Source organism: Phyllostomus discolor, chromosome 8 (assembly GCF_004126475.2).
Source record: "Phyllostomus discolor isolate MPI-MPIP mPhyDis1 chromosome 8, mPhyDis1.pri.v3, whole genome shotgun sequence".
Classification (NCBI taxonomy): domain Eukaryota; kingdom Metazoa; phylum Chordata; class Mammalia; order Chiroptera; family Phyllostomidae; genus Phyllostomus; species Phyllostomus discolor.
Window position 1 is genome coordinate 38920472 of NC_040910.2, and position 16416 is coordinate 38936887.

Here is a 16416-nt window from a genome sequence, read left to right on the forward strand (position 1 = left end):
TGAAGAGAAATTTCCCTGAGGGGCCAGGTTTGGCCGTGGGTGGGGAATATGCAGAAGGGCTTCTGTCCCGTCCTCTGGCCCTCCCAGATGAGCCGCCCCCTTACCCGGCAGCTCCCTTGTTTGGTGTAATTCATACCCAGTGGGTTGAAAGGAAAGTGGGATTTTGCCCCGCCCACTGGCATGCCAGAAAAAACACTCCCCCCAAACAAACAAATCCCCGAGAGTGTTCTGACATCGGAGTGAACAACTGTATCAACTAATCACCTTGTCTGGGGAACAAATAGTGAGCCTAAGGGGCCAATGAGGAAAACTACTGATCTTAAGCTTCCATGACACTCATCTGTGAAATGGGCTCATAAAAGCCACCTCCCCCAGGAGCAGTGGGGTGGGCTCACACAGGGAATGCAGTGCTCCCCTGCCGAGCCCAGAACCTGCCACCTGCAAAATTCTCGATAATCCCTTTTTTTCCCCTTTAAAACCACCATTGCCATCGTCATCAGAGAGCCTCGCCTGGGTCTGGCACAAAGTGGGTGCTCAGTTAGGGCATGGCGGTGCCTTTCGGAGCCTGCCGGCTCAGCACCCCCAGGTCTGAGGTGTGCAGTCACAGAGCCCTGCATCTCAGCGTGCACGTTTGGGACCATCTCGGGGGATCCGCACACTTTCCTACGCCGGGATGGCACATCCTCCCTGAGCACCTGCTGTGTGCTAGGCCCTGTTTCCGGCACCTGGGGACGCAGCTGCAGATGAGCAGAGACTGGGGAGTGGGCGGGAGGAGAAACGGCCTCCCTGGAGCTTCAGTGGCGGGCAGCAGGGGAGAGGGAACACTAACAGGAATGTTTGTCCCCGTTGCCAGATGAGGACATGGGCTTGGTGACACTAAATCCGTTCCAAGCTGAGTTTGTCAGCTTCTGAACCCCAAAATGGACTCTTTCTGAAAAGATTATGGGCGCTGGGGTCCCAGACCCCAGCCTGGTCAGGGCAAAGGGGCGGATGGGAGGTGAGGCGGCCTGCCTGCGTGCCCTGGCCCGGAGCTCTCTAACGCCCCTCCCTTCTCCGCCAGGTGAGGGGCCTTCCACCCCAGGAGGGTTTCCCCGATTCCAACCGATCCAGGACTTTTCCGTAAATTACAACCAAGTTTGGACACCAGCCCTCCCTCTCCTCTCCTGTCTCCCCTGAGCCCCCTCCCCAAAATGTGAAACGCTACCGAAGGGGGCAGGGGGCGGGGAAGCTCCCGAGCCGGGGGCTGAGGAGTTCACCTCTCCCTCCTGGGAGATTTCCTCGGCACCCCCAGCAACCTCGGTGGCTTCCCCAGACTAAATCACAACTTTTCCTATATATATATATGCATATATATATAGAGTTATAGACATATATATTTTTTGAGTATAGATCATGGGACCAAACTTTTCTGACTTCCTTCCATCCAAGAGAAGGTGACCCTAGGCCGGTCACTCAGCAGGGACATAAGAAGGGCTGAGGCTGGCCGGGCAGCCCAGTGTCTCCCCACCCCCCGGCTGTCACGTCAGACCAGGGCGCCGGAGAAGCACTGGGAGTCATCAGCCAACCGATATACCTCCAGGACTTTTGGCCGCTGCCACCAACAATTCTCTTGGGCCTATGGGCTCAGCCGGCTTGAGTGTCCCTGGTCCTAGCTGCAGCTTCCGGGACCCCCCAACCCCTCCCGTGTCCCAGGGCCCTGCCTTCCTCAGCACAAAAGAGACCCCCTGCCTCCCCCAGCCCTTTCCCCCCAGTCATAGCCTTACTCATGTGACCAAGAGCCCTTAGCTTTCCGTCGGGGGTAGATGGGGTCTGTGGGAGCCCCCACTCCTCTCGCCCCCTCCCAAGGGCAGGCAGCCAATCCTCCCTGCCTTAGGATCACCAGCCTGGAATTCACAATCTCATAACCAAGACCGCCACGCTCGTTGGACAAGCCCAACCTGCACTGGCCAAGCACCCCTTTGCCGAAGATACCTCTTCAAAGAATTTTTTTTTTAAATTTTGATCTTTCTGAGCAGGTACAAAGATGAAAAGAGAAGAAAAATGGGGAAAAATCGAACAACAGTGGATTTTTGTTTCCTAGCTGGGGCTGGGAGGGAGATCCCGTGGGGTGCCTCTGTATACCTACCCAAACCATGAAAACCCACCTGAAAGCACAGAGTCGAGTTCTTCTGGTCGTCCAGTGGGGTCTGTTGCCAGACAAGGTGCCAGAGAACTTAATAAGCTCAAGAAAAATAATTTTTTGGAAAAGAAAAAAGCGTTCCCTTTTGTTTCTACCAAATGTGTTGACTGACCCAAAAAAAAAAAAAAAAAAGAAGAAAAACACATAGTAAAAAAAAAAAAAGAAAAAAAAATCTTCCGACCAACTTGTTTCGATATTCCAGAGTTTGATAATTGTTCCAAGACATTCTCTAGTGTGCCTGTGTCCCGTGCGTCTGCGTGTGCAAGCGTGTGCTCAGGGGCCGAGAGGGGGCCTCGTCTGTGTCTCCAGCACCCACCAAGCTCCCGCCAGGCCTGGCGTGCAGTGGCGTGTGTCCTTCTGGTCCATGTTTACTGGCTGTAAATACCATTTTTATACTCCACACCGAAGATCTACATGATTTGTACAATGTACTTTATTTCTGCTACTAGTAATTTCATGAAGTTGCAACTTGCAAACCGACTTTTGGAAACAAACTGCCGCACACACACACACACACACACACACAAGAAAGACGAGAAAAGGACTTAGAAGAAACTCTGGGTTGATGGATTTCGTGGCTGGAGAGGTCCTTGTCACTGTGGCGTGTCTCAGGTGAGAAACTGCGAGCATCATCTTTATGTCCAAAACGCCTCTCTTTGGTCTGGAGAAACTGAAAGTTTATTTAATAAAAGTTTTACTTGCTAAAGGACTGAGTCCTTCTTTATTTGCCCTTGCACACCGATAAAGACCAAGTGCATCTGGCCCCATGGGTTCCTGGGTAGAGGAGAACTCAGATTTGGAGTTAGGAGATATTCTGAGGCAGCAAGTCTGAAGTTTCCGTAGCCGAAATTTCATCTGATTTCTCCAGAATTTGAAGAAATGGAGTGTTCTTTCTCAGGAAGAGCAGGTGTCTGTGTTTCTGGATTCCCACACTCATTTATTCATTCAGTCCGTAAATGTTTCTTTCTTTTTAAAAAGTATTTATGTTTAGAGAAAGGGGAAGGGAGAGAGAAAGTGAGGGAGAGAAACATCAATGTGTGGTTGCCTTTCACGCACACCCCCCACTGGGGGCCTGGCCCGCAACCCAGGCATGTGCACTGACAGTGAATTGAACCCGTGACCCTTTGGTTCACAGGCTGGCACTCAGTCCACTGAGCCACACCAGCCGGGGCCACCAGTGTTTCTTGAACACCTACTGCAAAGCTGTCTGCTGTCCACCATGGACACAGCAGTGACCAAATGGCTTTGGTCTCCACCCTCATGGAGGCAGCCCAGGAGAGGAGACTCTGTATAATACACATTTTAAAAAATTGGAGTAAAACTCACCTAAAAATTACCATTTTTACCAATTTAAAGTGTACAATTCATCAACGTTAAGTACCTCCACAAGGGTGTGCAGCCATTATCTCTGTCTAGTTCAAGATCATTCCATCGCCCCAAGCACTCTCTCTCCTCTTAGCCGTCACTCCCTACTCCCCTCCCCCAGCCCCAGCAACCACTGACCCACTTCCTGTGTCTGGGGCTGTGCCCATTCTGGACGTGTCACGTACATGGGATCACACACTGTGGTCTCTTGTGTCTGGCTTCTCCCCCAGAGCACCGTGTGTTCAAAGTCCATCCATGCTGTAGAGTGTCAGAGCTGCACTCCTTTTCGGGGCTGAGTGATGTTCCTTGTGCGGATGGACCACGCCTTGTGTGTCCATTCGTCTACCAACGGACAGTCTGTTGCTGCCTTTGGGCTGGTGTGAATAGTCCCACCATTAACACGCATGTACAAGTTTTTGTTCAAACACTTGTTGCAGTTCTCTTGGGTAGGTGTCTATGAGCAGAATTGCTGGGTCACGTGGTAATTCTATCTTTAGCTCTTTGAGGAACTGCCCAACCATTTTCCATGACAAGAGCCCCATTTTACATTCCACCAGCATGGCACAGGGGTTTCAGGATTTCTCCACATTTTTGCCAGCTCTCTTATACAATAGATTTTGAATTGGAATGTCTAGGGAAAACGTCCCAAATTGGACTTGTAGCCCAGGACCACGAAGTGCCCCGAGGAGGTGAGGCCTGAAGGAGGCGAGACCAGAGAGATGGTGTGGCTTTGGCTCCCGCCCCACTCCAGGGGAGGCCTCAAAGTCCCTAAAACAAAGCCCTGAGACCTGGAGTGGGGGACGAGGCTCCAGGAGAGAGCCTGGGGTGGGGGTGTGAATAGTGGAGATGGCCACACCCAAGCTGAGCCTCTTGAAATTGATGGGAGTCATGCTAACCACTCAGTTTAATGAGCTACTTAGCATCCTGCCAGATGCTTTGCAGAACTGTCTTTTATCGATAATTCATCCCGTTTTATGGTTGAGGAAACCGAGGCTCTGAGGCATGAAGCGCCTTGCTCCAGCACTCGCAGAGAGAACAAGGACCAGCTGGGCTACGAGGTGGGACGATGAGTCTGAGTCTGCTTAGAAGGGTTTTCTGGATGGGAGAAATAGCTTGGGCAAAGGCTCAGAGGCTTGAGCTGGTGTGGTGGTTGGACAGCTGGCTGAGACTGCAGCACTGCGCAAAGAAACAGGTGCATGCCCTGGCTGGTGCGGCTCAGTGGATTGAGTCCCAGCCTGCGAACCAAAGGGTCCCTGATTCAACTCCCAGTCTAGGGTGCATAGCTGGGTTGCAGGCCCAGTCTCCAGTAGGGGGCGCTTGAGAGGCAACCACACATTGCTGTTTCCCTCTCTCCCTCCCTTCCCCTCTCTAAAAATAAATAAATAAATAAAAATCTTAAAAGAAACAGATGCGGCCAGATTACAGAGGTCCTTTCATGATGAAGCACCTACTGTGTGCTGGACTTCATTCCTCCGAAGGCCTCAGTCAAGTAATTCCAGAGTACGCTGAAAGTTGTGACCACAACGAGAACAGCAAATCTGGGATGTCACCTTCGGACAATGGGGAACTACAGAAGGGCTTTGAGCGGGGGAGGGGCATGATCAGACTGGGGGCGACCTCCACGCTTGGGGTGTGTAAATCGACTCTCTGGAGGATAGTTTGGCAGGGTACTATTTCTACCAAGCGTTTATTAAGCACTTACTATTTGGCAAGCGTTGTTTCAAGCCTGTGTCATCTAATACAGTAGGCATTAGATACATGTGGCTATTTAAATTTAAATCAGTTTTAATTAGCCCTGGCCGGTGTGGCTCAGTTGGTTGGAGCATCATCCTGTAAACCAAAAAGGCCGCAGGGTCGATCGCCTAGGTCGCAGATTCAGTCCCTGGTTGGGAGGCAGCCGATCAATGTTTCTCACATCAGTATTTCTCTCTCTCTCTCTCCCCCTTCGTCTCTTTAAAAGTCAGTAAAAATTAAAAATAAATAAATCAGTTTTACTTATTATAAATTCACTTCCTCAGTCATACTGAGCCATGCTTTAAGGGCTCGATATCCACGCACCCATCGCTGCAGAAAGCTCTTGCAGGCAGCACCGGCCTAGGTGTTTTACGCGACTGGACTCACGGAGCCTGGTGCGCGCCGCCCTGCGAGGGCGTTCTGTTATCAGCCCACATTGACACAGATGCGTGAGCGCGCCAGGCCCGCCGAGGTGCGGGCGCCCGCCTGAGGCCCACCCCGGGAGTCAGACCTGGGCTCTCAAGCTCATCTCTTTACTGCCGCGCTGTCCCTCACCCCCGTGCTGTGCAGTGGCTGGGGTGCAAATGTGAGATTACAGTCCAGTTATGTTTTGCAATCATTCAGTTTAAGCCTTTAAATTTAACTCAAAGTTGTTAAACATTTAGAATGTGCATCCTCACAATGTAGCCATTCCACCTCTCGGGGGGCAGGGATGTGCTCGGCTGGCTGTGGTGTGGGTGTTGTCCAGTGGGACGGGCTGAGTGACCTCCAGGGCAGGGTGCAGCAGTTAGCTATTGCTGCCTCTCAAATTATCTCCCCGCCCCCAACTTTCGCAGATTAAAACAATACACACTCATTATCTCACAGTTTCTGTGGGTCAGGCATCCAGGAATGACAGGTGGTGGTAATGGCTTGGGGTTTCTTGTGACATCACAGTCAGGACATCAGCCAGGGCTGCCTTGTCCGAAGTCTCGAGGGGGGGTGGAGGAGACCCTTCTAGCTGGTTCCCTCATGCGGCTGTTGGCAAGAGGCCTCCGCTCCTCTCTATGTGGACCTCTTGAACCCTGCCTTTTGCGACTTGTCTCCGGGTCACACCCCATCCCCTCTGCCTTATTCTATTGGTTAGAAGTGAGTCCTTAGATTTAGCCTAAGGCCACAGCAGGGGATTATACACAGGCATGGATACCAGGGGGGGTCCCCACCGTGAAGGTATTCACGCGTATGCGGCTATTGGAGGATGGAATCAGCTCCAGGTCACACTGTTAGAGGAAAACAAGGGAGGTGTGGAAAACACAGCTGGAAACAATCCATGAGGAGTGTGTATGTGTGTACATGTATGACTTTTAAAAATCCATGCATCCTCTCTGGAGCCATGTACATGATTGTAAGAATGAGAGGAAGGCCGTGGTCGGCGTGGTCGGCGTGGCCGGCGTGGCTCAGCTGGTCGGAATGCCGTCCTGTAACAGATAGGTCCCCAGTTCAAGTCCTGGTCCAGGCACACGCCAGGCTGCGAGCTGGACCCCCGTTCAGGCGCATGCTGGAGGCAGCTGCTTGGTGTTTCTCTCGCACGTCGATTTTTTCCTCTCCCTCTCCCTTCCCCTCTCTCTCGAATGAGAATGAAATAAACCTTAAAAAAAAAAAAAAAGAATAAAAGGAAGAGCCAGAAGTATATTTACCACAATGATGAAGGTGGTGGCTTTGGGGAGTGAGGACCTGGGGTCCAGGATGAAGCAGAGTTGAGCCTTCGCTGCAATCTTTGCACGGTGAACATATTCTGGTATCATTCAGGAAATTAAAAATTTATTTTAAATCGACTTCCGGCCAAGATGGGGGTATGGTGGATGCACCGTACCTCCACGCACAACCAAGATTGGAACAACAACAATTTAGAGGCAGAATAACACCCAGAACTGACAGAGAATTTATCTGAATGGAAGTCGGGCAGCCAAGAAGTTGAAGTAGACCCGTTCATCCAGACCGGTAGGAGGGGCAGAGACAAGCAGCAGGGCGTGGGTTGCGGCACAAAGAACAGGGAGAATTGGGTGCATAAGGCAACCGGGAGCTCGTAAGGCATCTGGGGCGTGCAAGATTGCAGTGGGTGGACCCTGAGTGCGCAGGCGGTGGCTGGTGGACCCAGTGGGGTGGCGATTGTGGACCAGGGCAGAGCGCATGGCCCAGGATCCCAGGGAAGGGACTGAGGTCCCACAGAGAATGGAGCTACCGCCATTGTTCCCTCTCGACCTGCCCTCACATACAACGTCACAATCTAGCAACTGGGGTGTCCAGCCCTGGTGAACACCTAAGGCTCTGCCCCTCACTGTAACAGGAGCGACCCCCCCCCAAAAAAAGAGAGAGAGAGAGAGAGAGATGGCTCAAACAGAAGAACAAATCAGTGCCCCAGAGCTCATTCTTTTGAACAACCAAGAAATAGCTAACCTATCAGATGCACAGTTCAAAACACTGGTGATCAGGAAGCTCACAGAACTGGTTGATTTTGGTCGCAAATTAAATGAAAAAATGCAGGTTACCATAAAAGAAATGAAGGAAAATGCATAGGGAACCAATAGTGATGGGAAGGAAACTGAGACTCAAAACAATAGAGTGGGTCAGAAGGAAGAAAGAAACAACCAAACAGGAGAGAATGGAGAAATAAGAATTCAAAAAAAAAAAAAACGAGGAGAAGCTTAGGAACCTCCAGGACATCTTTAAACATTCCAACATCAGAATTATAGGGGTACCAGAAGGGGAAGAGGTAGAGCAACAGATTGAAAATGTATTTGAGCAAATAATAAAGGAGAACTTCCCCATTCTGGCAAAGGGAAATAGATTTGCAGGAAGTCCAGGAAGCTCAGAGAGTCCCAAAGAAGTTGGACCCAAGAAGAAACACACCAAGGCACATCATAATTACATTAGCCAAGGTAAAAATGAAGGAGAGAATCCTAGAAGCAGCAAGAGATAAGTGAACAGTAACCTACAAAGTAGTTCCCATCAGACTGTCAGCTGATTTCTCCAAAGAGACCTTACAGGCAAGAAGGGGCTGGAAAGAAGTATTCCAAGTCATGAAAGACAAGGACCTACATCCCAGATTACTCTATCCAGCAAAGCTTTCATTTAGAATGGAAGGGCAGATAAAGTGCTTTTCAGATAAGGTCAAGTTAAAGGAGTTCATCATCACCAAGCCCTTATTTTATGAAATGTTAAAGGGACTTATCTAAGAAAAGAAGATTTTTAAAAAATGTATAGTGAAAGGACAGCAAAGTCACAATTATTACCAACCACACCTAAAGCAAAACCAAAAGAAACTAAGCAAACAACTAGAACAGGAACAGAACCACAGAAATGGAGATCACATGGAGGGTTAGCAGCAGGGGAGTGAGAGGAGGAGAGAGGGGGAAAAGGTACAGAGAATAAGTAGCAAAAATTGTAGGTAGAAAATAGGGGAGGGTAAGAATAGTACAGGAAATGTAGAAGCTAAAGAACTTATAAGTATGACACATGGACATGAACTAAAGGGGGGGAAGTGGGTGGGAGAGGGTGTACAGGGTGGAGGGGAATGAAGGGGGGAAATGGGACAATGGTAATAGCATAATCAATAAAATATATTAAAAAATTTATTTAAAATATGTTTTCAAAAGAGAAATGTAAAGGGCAGGCATGAGAACTATTTGGGGGAAAGTGCCTACATTTGACACAACCACCCCACTGCCCTATGGAGAGGCCTGTGAGGCAAGGGCCAACAGCTGGCCATCCAGGAATGGAGTCCAGCCAATGACCACGAGCCTGGAAGTGGGCTCCTCTCCAGTCAGGCCTTCAGAGGAGACCCCAGCCCAGTTGACACCTTGAGAAAACCTGTGAGAGACCCTGAAGAAGAGAGCCAAGCTAGTTGCCCCCAGATTCCTGACCCACGGACACTGTGAGATAAGTGTTTTAAGCCACTAAGTTTTAAGGGAATTCATTACGTAGCAATGATAACCCACACATCCGCAAAACCTCATCAATTACAGCGACAAAAACTACAAAGTCCCTGAAATAAACCTCAGGAAAACCTGGAGAATGTAGCAACATTTTGTTGAAAGACCTAAAAGAAAAAGCGTCGAACTGGATGGCAATGGCACCCGGGGCAGCTCACAATTTTAAAGGGTCCATTCTCTCCTGGATGAACCTTGAACTTCTGTCCAGTTCAGATCCCCACAGTAGTTTCCACAGAACTGGGCAGTGTTTCTCAAATTCATGCGGATGATTGGATGATAAGGAAAACAAAACTGGAGTGGGCTGAAATTAATAGCTGTTTATTAAGCACCTACTGCATGCCAGACACAGTTCCCAGTGTGTCTTATTCATTTAATCACCACAGCAGTCCTAGGAGGTGGGATCTAGTTCACAGACGGGGAAGCACAGACATCGGCTGCTGGCCTCTGTGCCCCACCACCCCATAAAACATTGAGATGCATTATGAAGCTGTAGTAACTAAAATAGCCCGTCCTCAGTGCCTGTCAGGCCTTTCTTACTTTCCTATGCCCTAGAGTCCCGCACACAGTAGCTACTTACTGAATGTCCTAGAAGGATAATGGTTGAGTCTGGAGGCCGACTGCCCAGGGTGCGAAGCCTGTGTACGACGTTCATCAGACCAGTGGCTGATGTCTCTGAGGCTCGGGCCCTGCCCACTCCCCACACACCTTCTGGGAAACGGGGCTAATAGGGCACACGCTTCTGAGGACTGTTGTGGGGGTTGACAGTTATAAAGCTTCAAAAGTGTCCAAATAATCCCTTTGGAAAGTAAAAAATGTACTTTCCAGAGGCGTTGTCCCTGACCACCAGCAGGGGCCAGCAGAGACCCACACATTTGTTCAGTATTAGAGCCTTCACGTGAAACGCCTCAGGCACCTTTAGCGAGTACTGGGCCTGTGCCACCTGCTTCTCGGCTGGCTGAGGTGGTGAGGGGACCTCTGGGTTTTCTTTGGGACACAAAAGCTACCCTATGCAAATTTCTTAGTTCATTTCTTAAAGCCAGCCCCCCCGCCCTCCCCTCCCATCCCCTCTCCAGATTGAATGTGGTCTGAACACTCTCCTGCCTGCCCCCCAAGCCCCAACACCTAGAGTTCTGAGATGCTGAGCTGGGATGGAGGCACACATTACCTTTCAGGCACAGGGAACAGCACTGGCCCAGGTATAGAGGTAGGAATTATCTGGGTCCTAGTCAGAGAACAGGGGCCTTCAGCCTGGTGGGCCTCAAGGCTGCACAGAGGATGTAAGCAGGACCCGTGGTGGTTAAACTGAGATTGAAATGGAACATGAGGGCTAGGAGCACAGAGACTGACATACATGCTCACCTCTGGTTCTCAATATTTGCTGAGCAAGTCAAGGTTTTCATTGGCCTTGAGCAACCTCGGTCTTTCTCCAAGTCTCAGTTTCCTTGTCTGTAAAACGGGGCTCATGATAGCATGCACCATCCAGGTATGTTTAAATGACCCAGGGGATTGATTGATGCACACAGATAACAGCTTTGTCATTATATTTGATAAGGGAAAACAGGGACAGCTCCAAAATCAGAAAAGTGAACTCCTAGACATCACTCCTATTGGATTCAAAGGGCAATGAACACTTACTGAGTACATGCCATGTGCCAGGCCCTGTGGCAGATATTGGAGACACAGCAAGAAACAAAATACACAAAGTTCCCTGACCTCGTCCCCAGAGCCCTGCCCCCTCCCACCTGGCTCCTCTTTGGCCCCTTCTTCGGAGCCTACCAGAGCAAGTTGTATGTGAGGGTGATCTACATATTCATGAGGCCATCAGCCAATCCACAGTCTGAAGGCAGGCTAGGCTTCAGAGCCTGGGTGGGTGATTGTGAAGTCAAGAGTGACACACACAGTGATCCTTAAAGAAATAAATTGTGCCCTGGCTGGCGTAGCTCAGTGGATTGAGCGTGGGCTGCGAACCAAAGCACCGCAGGTTCAATTCCCAGTCAGGGCACATGCCTGGGTTGCAGGTCATGGCCCCCAGCAACCACACATTGATGTTTCTCTCTCTTTCTCCCTTCCTTCCCTCTCTAAAAAATAAATAAATAAAATCTTTAAAAAAAAAGAAGTAAATTGTAAGTCAGAGTTTGGAATCAACCTAGAGTGACACATACTTGCCTCTCTTTGAGGAGGCCTGTGCAATGCAGGTTGGGGTGTGTGAGGCATACAAACCAGCGCAAACTAATGGCATTGAGTAGCTTTGCCAGCTTCGGTGAAGTCCAGGCATGCCTTTTGAGCGTTTGCTCCTACCAGCTTGGGGCGCCACGTTGCAACAGAGAGCTGGAGTTTCAGCACCGGGGGTCGCGGACAGCTCCAGGGTCCGGACCAAAGAATGCTGTATGGGTGGGTGAATGGGTGGGTAGGCGGTCCTGGGAACAGAGTCTAGAAGGAACTCCAGGCTCTCAGCCCTCCCACGGGGACAAGGGCCTAATTTTTCTCTGCCTGTCTGCCCCCACCCCCATCAAAGACTCCAATGAGCCCAGTCTTAAATCCATGAACCCATCTGACATCTCCAAGCAGATGTTACTCAGGTCAAAACTGTTCCTGGTTCCCAATCCTGCTCCTCCATATGGTCTTCATCTCAGCAGATGCCAGTCCCATCCTTCCGGGTGCTGGGGTCAAACAGTACCTTTCTTCCTTGCTCATTCCATATCAAATCTATTAGCAAGTCCTGTGCCTCTGCCTTCAAAATTCTGTCCTGGATGGGCTCACTTCTCCCCACTCCTCTGCCGCCACCTGGTCTAGCCCCATCATCTCCCATCTACGCCTGTGCAGTTCTCTGTTCTGGTTCCCAGACTCCCCTCCTTGCACCCACTTTGGTTTGTTCTCCCCGAAGCAACCACCAGAGGGCGCATGTGGACAACATCTTCTGCTCCTCTGCCTATAGCTCTCCAGGGCTCCCGCCTCCCTGGGGATAAAAACCCAAGGCCTGCGCTCTCTCCACAGAGCCCTGCATGACCTCACTGCTATGTCAGCCCTCATCTTCTCTTCTCCTCCTCACTCTCTCTGCTCCAGCCCTGTGGGCCTCCTTGCTGTTCCTCCAACATGCCAGGCATGATACTGCCCAAGGGCCTTTGCGTGGGCCATGCCCTCTGTCCGGAACCCCCTCCCCCCAGATACTCACCTGCACACTTGTTCTCACCTACTTCTCCCTCACATGGGCATCCTGGATGAGGGTGGAGGTGGAAGAACTTCGCAGGGGCGAGCTCTGGAGGCATCAGAGGCCCCGGAAGATGTTGGTCTCTATCCCAAAGGCAACAGAGAGCCAGGGGAGGGTAGAGCTCCAACAGTCACGTCTGCATTTTTAAGTCTCCCCCAGCTGCTGTGTGGAGAACATGTTGCAGGGGAGACTAGGAAAAAGAAGAAGTTTGTGCTGGCTTCTAGGTAAGCAAGGGTGTGGTTTAGATAAGGCTGGGGCCTCTCAGAATCCCCCCAGAACCTGTCACCTTTGTCACTTAAACATTCAGTATACAGTTACCTACCTGACGTCCATCTCCTCCAGTATACTGTGGACTCCCTGAGGACTGGATTGGGGTCTGCCTTGGTCCTGTTCTGTTCCCCAGAGCTCAGTGCAGAACTGGCATATAGCAGGTGCTCAGTAAAAGTCTGATGAATGAATGAATGAAGAAATGTCTCATGCCCAGAGGTCTGGCTTGGAGACATCTAACATCACGTGAAATCTCACACCAAAGCTGCAAAGAAGGCATAATTGGACCCTCTGTGCAGATGGGAAATCTGAGCCTCAAAGAAGGGGAGGGATTTGCCTGAGCGAACCCAGGCCACATAACAGAGTCCACTGCTGGCTGTGGAAGGTTTCCAGGGGAAGGTGGCCTTGGGTGGGGGCTGGAAGAGAGAGGATAAAGATCTAGGGTCAGAGGAGGTCACTCCTGGCTACAGGAAGGGCGTGAGCAAGAGTAAAGTCATGCAACTGCAGGAGGATGAGATCCAGCTGGAAACCTGAGGGGCAGAACATGGGGTGCTTGGGGGTCAGAGAGACGGTCCCGAGCTGGGGAGGTCTGCGGGGTGCAGAGCAGAGTGCTGTGGGCTGCAACGGCTGTGACACCCGCCTGGCGCCATCCTTGAGGCAGACCCTCAGCTCACTGTGGGCAGGGCCGGGACTTGCCCTAACCAACAGAATTCGGTAAAGGTGGTAACGTCACTCTCGTGATCTGTTCACATCCCCTTTCTATTATGTTTCTGTCAATTATGATAAAATACACATGAAACATAACACTTACCATTTTAACCATTTTTAGGTGCATGGCTCAATAGCATTAAAGTACATTCACATAATTTATCATATAAGCATGTGTATTACATTCCATATAAATAATATAAAATGCAGCCCTGGCTGGCATAGCTCAGTGGATTGAGTGTGGGCTGCGAACCAAAGCATCGCAGGTTCGATTCCCAGTCAGGGCACATGCCTGGGTTGCAGGCCATGACCCCCCGCAACCACACATTGATGTTTCTCTCTCTTTCTCCCTCCCTTCCCTCTCTAAAAATAAATAAATAAAATCTTTAAAAAATAATAATATAAAATACTATATTATAAGCATTTATATGAAATATATAAGACTAAAAGCTGTAATTTTTCTCCTAAGCACTGCTTTAGCTGCATCTCCCAAAGTTTAATATGTTGTCATTTTCATTTTCATTGAAGTAAAAGTATTTTCTCAGGAAAAAAAAAGAATTTTCTCAGATCTCTTACAGATTTCTTCTTTGATCTAGGTTATTAAGAAGTTTGTTGTTGCCCTGGGTGGCGTAGCTCAGTGGATTGAGCGCAGGCTGTGAACCAAAGTGTTGCAGGTTCGATTCCCAGTCAGGGCACATGCCTGGGTTGCAGACCACGGCCCCCAGCAACCGCACATGGATGTTTCTCTCTCTCTCTCTATCTCCCTCCCTTCCCTCTCTAAAAATAAATTATAAAATCTTTTTAAAAAAGAAGTTTGTTGTTTAATTTCCAAATATTTGGAGATTTTCTTCATGGATCTTTTTGTAATTGATATCTCATTAGACTTTTTATGCTCAGAGAACATAATTTGGACTTGAATTTTAAAAAATGTAATGAGGTTTATGTTACGGCCTTTCTTGGTGAATGTGACTAAGGAGTGTGGTCTCTCTCATGGGTGTTCCATGGCCAACTTCAGAACTGAGTACTCTCTAGTGCTGTCGGGTGAAGAATCTACAAATGTCACTGCAAGTCGGTCCCTAGTGTTGCCAAGTCTGCTCTGTCCTTGCAGGTTTTCTGTCTATTTCTTTCATCAGTTTCCGAGAGAATAGTGTTGAAATAACCATGGAAAATCGCTGATTTTCCAGTGTCTCCTTTAAGCTCTATCAGTGTCAGCTTTGTGTATTTCGACTGTATGTTGCTTGCGGGATAGCATGCGGTTAGGTGCGCACACGCTCACGGCCAGCAAACTGACCCCACTACCATAGAGCACCCCGTGCCGTCATGTTTGCTCGGTCTGATTCTTTTAATCTTTCAGTTACAGTTGACATACAATTGCTTTGTCTGACTTTAATGTATCCACTGCAGCATTTTTTAAATTAGTGTTTTCTTGGTATATTTCCCCTATTCTTTTACTGGTGAAAAGGTGTCTTTCCCTGGTTTGATCCCTGATCAGAGCACATACAAGAATCAACCAATGAATACATAAATAATTGGAACAAAAATCTCTCTCTCTCTCTCTGCCCCACCCCACCCTGTCCCTCTCCGCTCCCTCTCTCTCCCCCACCCTCTCTCTCCAAATTCAGCTTTAAAAAATATAAATAAGTAAAGTGGATGTCTTGCTAACCATGAAATTTTTCAGCTTTTGTCTGCTGTAATAGCCTTCATTTCCCCTTCATTTTCAAATGACACTTTCACTAGGTATAAAAGTCCAGGTTGAGTGTCTTCCTGCCAGCACTCTGAGTATACCGCTCCATTGTCTCCTTGTCTGCACAGTTTCTGGTGATGAGTCTGCTGTTATTCTTGTCTCTGCTCCTCTGCGCAAGGTCTCCCCCCTCCCCGCCCTGGCAGCTTTCAATTTTTTTTCCTTTTTCTCTTTAATTTTCTGCATTTTGAGTATTATGTGTCTGGGAATGTGTTTGGGGCAATATTTTTCTGATAGACATTTTCTGAAGTTCTTGAATCTGTGACTTGATGTCTTTAATTTTGGAAAATTGTTGGCTATTCTCTCTTAAAATATTCTGCTCTCTTCTCTGTCTTCTCATTCTGGAATTCTCATTACACATATGTTAGATCTTTTGATCTTGTCCCACAGTGCTTGGGGTTTCTTAACCTGCCTGGCACCTCTCTAATTCTTTTTTTTTTTTTTTTCGAACCTGGGACACTTTGGTTCCCAGCCCGTGCTCAATCCACTGAGCTACGCCAGCCAGGGCTTAAACACAACTTTTTTTTTTAATATATTTTATTGATTATGCTATTACAGTTGTCCCATTTCCCCCTTCACTCCCCTCCCCCCTGTGCCCCCTCTCCCACCCACCTTCCCCCCCTTTAGTCCATGTCCATATGTAATACTTATAAGTTCTTTAGCTTCTACATTTCCAGTACTATTCTTGCCCTCCCCCGATCTATTTTCAACCTACATTCTATGCTACTTATTCTCTATACCTTTTCCCCCTCTCTCCTCCTCCCACCCCTACTGCTAGCCCCCCCTTGTGCCCTCTATTTCTGTGGTTCTGTTCCTATTCTAGTTGTTTACTTAGTTTCTTTTGGTTTTGCTTTAGGTGTGGTTGTTAATAATTGTGAGTTTGCTGTCCTTTTACTCTACATGTCTTTTCTTTATCTTCTTTTCTTAGATAAGCCCCTTTAGCATTTCATAAAGTAAGGGCTTGGTGATGATGAACTCCTTTAATTTGACCTTATCTGAAAAGCACTTTATCTTCTCTTCCATTCTAAATGAGAGCTTTGCTGGATAGAGCAATCTGGGATGTAGGTCCTTGTCTTTCATGACTTGGAATATTTCTTTCCAGCCCCTTCTTGCCTGTAAGGTCTCCTTGGAGAAATCAGCTGACAGTCTGATGGGCACTCCTTTGTAGGTTACTGTCCCCTTATCTCTTGCTGCTTCTAGGATTCTCTCCTTCGTTTTTACCTTGGCTAATGTAATTATGATG

General features: G+C 48.8%; 1 protein-coding gene and 1 long non-coding RNA gene across 5 annotated transcripts in view; one reads left to right on the forward strand and one right to left on the reverse strand.

The window, feature by feature from the left end:
• The window catches only part of CELF5 (CUGBP Elav-like family member 5), a 41939-nt gene extending 39054 nt beyond the window's left edge, over positions 1 to 2885 (forward strand). For all 4 annotated transcript variants that reach the window (XM_028519281.2, XM_036034324.1, XM_036034323.1 and 1 more), the window contains exon 13: positions 1061 to 2885. The gene's annotated coding sequence lies outside the window, so the exon portion shown is untranslated. The remainder of the gene's footprint in view (positions 1 to 1060) is intronic.
• A 7529-nt stretch (positions 2886 to 10414) lies between these two features.
• On the reverse strand, positions 10415 to 10731 carry LOC118502279. Its single transcript, XR_004904991.1, has 2 exons — positions 10609 to 10731; positions 10415 to 10513 (listed from the first exon to the last, which is right to left on the reverse strand). It is a non-coding gene; the product is annotated as an uncharacterized LOC118502279 (long non-coding RNA).
• Positions 10732 to 16416: the final 5685 nt, after the last annotated feature.